Raw genomic sequence first — 5,830 nt, forward strand, 5'->3', positions numbered from 1 at the left:
GTGTGTGTGTGTGTGTGTGCGTGTGTGTGTGTGTGTGTGTGTGCGCGCGCGCGCTCATATGTGTGTGTTGATAGAGATTAATGAATAAAAACGGTTTGTAAAAGGAAATCCACACAGTTACAAACGCATAATTGGTCGCTTTGTATGACAAGCGGGCTAACCCAGATTTCAGGGGTTTCCAGAAATCTAGACCAACACCAAATATGACCATTGCCCTACCTATAGGAAAAGTTTGGTTTCATTAGTGTGTATATTTGTTTGGTTATAGAGAAAACTCTCCTTGTCTTTTAAAGAAACTGAACTAGAGGCAAAAACGTTACCTTCGATTTTCTCAAAACAGCTTTTTTCGGGATAGCCCCCTTCTGCTTAAAAGCGACCAATTGTTAATCTGAGTTTTCACACTTTGACTGAAACCACTGAAATGGATAAACAGTAACTTGTCGACATGGAACAAGAAGCACTACTTACAAGAAAACAAATTGAAAGGGAGAAAGTTAGCCCTGGCCAACTTCACCCAACAAAGGCTTACATTCCACACGCCCACATTAAGTCTCGACATGCACTCACCATGTAAAATTATGGAATCTGTGTAATAATAACGTTGTTCTATGCTGATAGATACTAGAATCGAATTTTGCACCCTGTATTGAACACACATCAACAAACACATTAAACAACTGCTCTAACCCTAACCCTAACTCTAACTCTTATCCTAACCCTAACCCTAACCCTTACCCTAACCCTTACCCTAACCCAAACCCTAACCCTAACCCTAACCCTAACCCTAACCCTAACCCTTACCCTAACCCTAACCCTTACCCTATCCTTAATCTTAACCGTAACCTTAAACCTATCCTACTCTAACCTAACCTAACCTAACCTAACCTAACCTAACCTAACCTAACCTAACTTAACCTAACCTAACCTAACCTAACGTTAACTCAACCTTAACCTTGACCCTAACCATTGCCTTAAAAACCTAACCAAACATGATGTAACCTAACCTAATTCTAAGCCTAACCCTAACCCTAACCCGGGGCTAACCCTTACCCTGATAACTCTAACCCTAACTCTAACCCTATCTAACTCCAACTCTAACTCTAGCTCTATAAGCTAAAAACAAAATTATGCTGCGTAGGATAGGGTCAACCCATTAAAAAATGCAGGTATTAAGCTAGAATTTCATTCAGATTGGTTCCTCTGTGTTGTCGTAAGGCAAGACGATCCGCCCCCCCCCCCCATACGCACGCACACACACACACACACACACACACACACACACACACACACACACACACACACACACACACACGCACACACACACACACACTGCTCACATCTCCATGAACATTCTCAGTCTCAGACCTCCTGTTCAGCCTGTATTCTGTGGACCAACAGATTTGGGTAAGTGGTGACATTTCTCCGTTCTGGGAATTTCCCTTGGAAAAAAAAAGGCAGGAGCATACGCAAAATGGGTGCCAAAGGGGAAAAAAAGGGGGAAAAAGGGGAAAAAAGGGTTTCCCCTGTGGCAACAATACAGCACATTGTAGGCTAATTTCTGCCACTCTACTCATCTGAGTTTATATATAAACAAGAGTCCTTTGTTTGCTGTGGAAGCAAAACGTTCTTTCACGATGCATGTACTCACAAGTCTCGTTGTTTGTGTGGCTCTCATCTGTGTGGCCAACACGGCGTTATGGCAAGGTAAGTGAGTCAGACTCTAAATTCTCATTTTCATCATCATCATCATTGTCTTTCTCACCAGGGTATAGGCCGTGAACAAACACTTTCCCCATTTCGCTATCCTGGGCTAGCCTCATGACATTATTCCATGTCCCCTTACTTTTCTTTACTTCATTTTCTGTGATCAGCTTCAAAATACCCGTTGGTAATTAACATTTTCATAAACCTGATCCACTCTAGATCACCTGGTGCGCCCGGAGACCTTTATATGCAAGACCTTTGCGAAAGAGGTCACATGAGAGCCATCTTTTTTTTGAACGTGAGAAAGCATTCAACACATACTGAAGTATGGTACCCTTCGTCGAGACTTGCACGCTCTCGGCCTAAGCGGTCACTTCCCTGCCTTTATTGGCATTAAGAACAGTTCCTTCCAGTTTCATGTCGGATCTACCTTCTCACCAGCAGGAAGGTGTTTCCCAGCTAAGCATCCTTTCCCCTCTCCTCTTCTCGAATGAAAATATATTCCATAATTCAAGCCATCCAAAACAACACAGACACATTGTTATATTTGACGACTTTCTGATATGCTACAGATCTAGAAATCATCAAAGAAGATATATGGAAAGAGAGCTGCAAATATAGTTCTCTAAACTTAAAAAGTGGGCAAACGAAACGATTTCAAGTTTTACCCGACAAAGACAGTAGCAATGCACTTCTACCGATTCGGCAGACGTGTACTGCAACAGGATTTGACATTATACAAGATAGAATGCCCGTCCAGGACCTGTTCGTTTCCTGGGGATAATCTTTTGATAAAACCTAGTATTCTTACCTTCCATTAAAGAGGTTCTTTGAGATGCCAAAAATCCTTTAAGTGCTTTAAGAATTGTACCGCCTCCAGAGTGGTGCGGGGACTCAAAACACCTCCTCCACTTGTCTGTTTCCTTGTCCAATCCAGGTTTGACTAAAACTGTCAAGTCTATGGATCGGCAAATCTTGCAATTTAAAAATTCACTAACCGTACAAAACCATGGACTCCCCCTCGCCCTAGAGGCTTCCCGCATTTTTTCATTTGAGAGGCCTCAAGGACGAGGCCAACATACCATCCCTAGCACTCAGGCAACCCCACTTTCACGACTGCATGCAATTACATTCAGCTCAATACCCAACAACCCATGAATGTATTTTTAAAACCCATTCGGACACAATAAGCGTATTCAAAATTAACGTAAAACTCGATAAACCTTTCGTCTTCAAAGTCCTTGAGTACTGTACCCCCCAAGAAAAAAGGGAAAAAAAAGAAAAAAAGAAACAGAGCAATTAAACCTCACCACACTCAAAAAAGCCTACAAAGACACAAAATCATTCAAAACCACAAACAAAACTACCTCATCAAATAATATCCGGACGCTTAGGAAAACTTCACAGTTGGTTCGTAATCAGAATTAGAAGTAGGCGCAGTCGCCCCGTCCGCAAACAACACTCATCAGAGGAGGCTCCACCCCGAGGTTTCCATTTTTTCCCGCCAAATCATCCCTTTCTTATTTTATCTAATTTCTTGTTTTGCCTTACGTCACTTACCGATCTCACCCTTTCGAAACCAAGGAGGAAAATCGTATTTGCATAGCTGCTTAGCCATGAGGGCATCTGAGGAAACGAGCAGGTCGATTCTCTGGTGAAAAATTCCTTGCCCTCTGTTGGGATCAACGGAGAACATCTTCTCACAGACAGACTTCAACATTATGACCAAAATCAACACCCCCAGTCTGTGCGAGGAACACTGGAGAGAATAAGAACTGCGCCACAAACTCCACAATATTACTATTACTCCCTATCCGGGCCCGCAAAAAGAACTTCAGGCCTCTCCAGGAAAGACGAAGTTTTAAAAACATTTTTAAAAACTTTTACTAGATTACGAATTTGACATACCTCCCTAACACATAAATACCTCCTGCGGGAGGGGTGGGGGTGGGGGAGGGATAGAAGCCTTTTGTATCGGATGAGATACGGATCTTTTCCACCAGGCCCATACAAATAAATTTACTCATATGAGAGACCCGAAAGAAATATTTTAAATGTATAAACGGGTTTAAAGAATATTAGTATTTTCTCCATCTTTGATCCCAACATAATTCTCAGTTTTACAAAGGCCACTTGGTCTTTAGTCCAAGATGTAAATAGTTATTCTTAAAGTGTGAATTTCTGTTTTTAAAACTAAATTTGTACAATAAAAATGTTTAACCTAACCATAAATTTAAACCAAGCTGAGCTGTGAACTATCGTGGATAATACATACTAACGTTTTGTGTGCTCATATAACCTTAAATATTTGCGAGGGCCGTAAAACCATTACTAAACTAAACTAATTACACAATTAATTTCCTCCTGCAAAGGTATGGTAGGTATTTTAACGGCCCTTTTAAACGCTGGACGGAACGTTATGTGAGACGCGAGACCTTGTACTTAACCCTTCGTATTCGGCGTACCAGCGTACCAGGCGCACAGCATCTCACTGTTGTTTACAGTCCTAATTAACAAACATCTACAAAACCCCAGCACCATAATAATGCTGCACGTTCTTTCCTAGGAATATTCATTTTTTTCTGTTTGGTATTTATTTCAAGCTTATAGGTTAAATAGCGGCGGGCTACAGGAACATGTTTAATGTTAAAAAATTGGATGACAAAACTGGATGAGCTTATAGATAGAACAGCCGTCCATGAGTTAACGTCCATTTCATCTCCAACAAGACTGAGCTCAGCAGGCGAAGAGCCAAGAAAACTCCTCAAACAGCCAAAGTTCAAGAACACCTCGCTGGGGGTTCGAATAAAGTTTACTCATGCTAAGCATGACATCATCTCAGCTTAAAGTGCGTGACTTTTCAACTCTTCTTCCAGAATCATACGTATAGTTGGAATATGTTTTGCGAAAGAAGTTTCCAGATTAGCACAAACACTGCGCACATATGACCTTATGCAGTTGCGAGAGCCGTAAAACTCTAACTAGACTAAACTAGACAATAAAAAAGCAACAAAATTACTGTATACACAAAAAACAAATAAATACATGAACCAAATTTACTTTCTCAAATGTTGAACCAGGCGAATGATTTACTTTACGACGACATAATTTATCTACAAAAGACCTTTATCGTGAGCTAGGGGTAATGCCCTCAACTTATGCAGGTTACCAAAAACCAAGAGAGACTCTGTAAAAAGATACATCTGTGGGGACTTGAAAATGGTCAGGGGAGTGGGTCCTCCTTCTTTACTTTTCCTCTGTTCTTTTTTCTGTTTGTCTGTCTTACCTTTTCCGAGCACTAAATGAAAATTATGTTGTCGATGTGCCTCTCTTTACTCAAACAAGAAAAAATGAATAAATAAAAAGAAACATTAAAAAATCAACATAATGAAAACGGTCAGAGAAATAAGAAGAAAACCCTCTCTGAAGGTAAAAGATATGTTAGCAACACATATCACGGAGATTGTCAAGAGCTTAATGAATAAGTTGTATACTGGAAAGCAATCGCTTTATGAGTTTTGAGCAGGTTTGCGGGATGATGAAGAATGGCCAGTACTTACCAGTGTTTAGCTTTAGTAAGAGTTTTACGACACGTGCAACCCAATTAGGTCATATACGTTCCATGACCAGTGTAGACAATTAATTATTTAAGAGCTGATCCGCATTTCTTGCTTCATCCAGATGATTTCCTGGCAACTTTCCCTAATTTTGAGAAAGTATGTCTTTGGTGAAATACGAACGATCCAGTGGGAAAACATTAAAAATATTTACGAAAATTTCACAACCAATGCAGTACATTATGTATCATTAATTTTAAATTGTCTGATAGTACTGATACTCAATTAATCATCCTTTTTTGTTCTAGGTCACGGATGCCCAGACGGTCATAGCCCAGGTGAAACATTTTATGTTCCTCACTGTTCACAGTGCACGTGTGGAGAAAGCACTTATGAATGCAGCAGGTATATATTTGCATTGATCTTATTCGTAAGTGAACTCTTCAAAATAAGCCTCTTGAAGATAACGCTCTCTCTCTCTCTGTCTCTCTCGGTCACTCTCTGTCTCTGTCTCTGTCTCTCTCTCTTTCTCTCTCTCTCTCTCTCTCTCTCTCTCTCTCTCTCTTCTT

The 5,830-nt window shown here is 40.5% G+C and overlaps 1 long non-coding RNA gene across 1 annotated transcript in view; it reads left to right on the forward strand.

The window, feature by feature from the left end:
- The first annotated feature begins 1,559 nt into the window (after nt 1-1,559).
- Nucleotides 1,560-5,830, forward strand: part of LOC101846834 — a 6,720-nt gene continuing 2,449 nt past the window's right edge. The window contains exons 1-2 of the long non-coding RNA XR_220799.3: nt 1,560-1,704; nt 5,570-5,666. This is a non-coding gene — a long non-coding RNA (uncharacterized LOC101846834). The remainder of the gene's footprint in view (nt 1,705-5,569; nt 5,667-5,830) is intronic.

This window comes from Aplysia californica, unplaced genomic scaffold (assembly GCF_000002075.1).
Source record: "Aplysia californica isolate F4 #8 unplaced genomic scaffold, AplCal3.0 scaffold00459, whole genome shotgun sequence".
In the NCBI taxonomy this organism is placed as follows: domain Eukaryota; kingdom Metazoa; phylum Mollusca; class Gastropoda; order Aplysiida; family Aplysiidae; genus Aplysia; species Aplysia californica.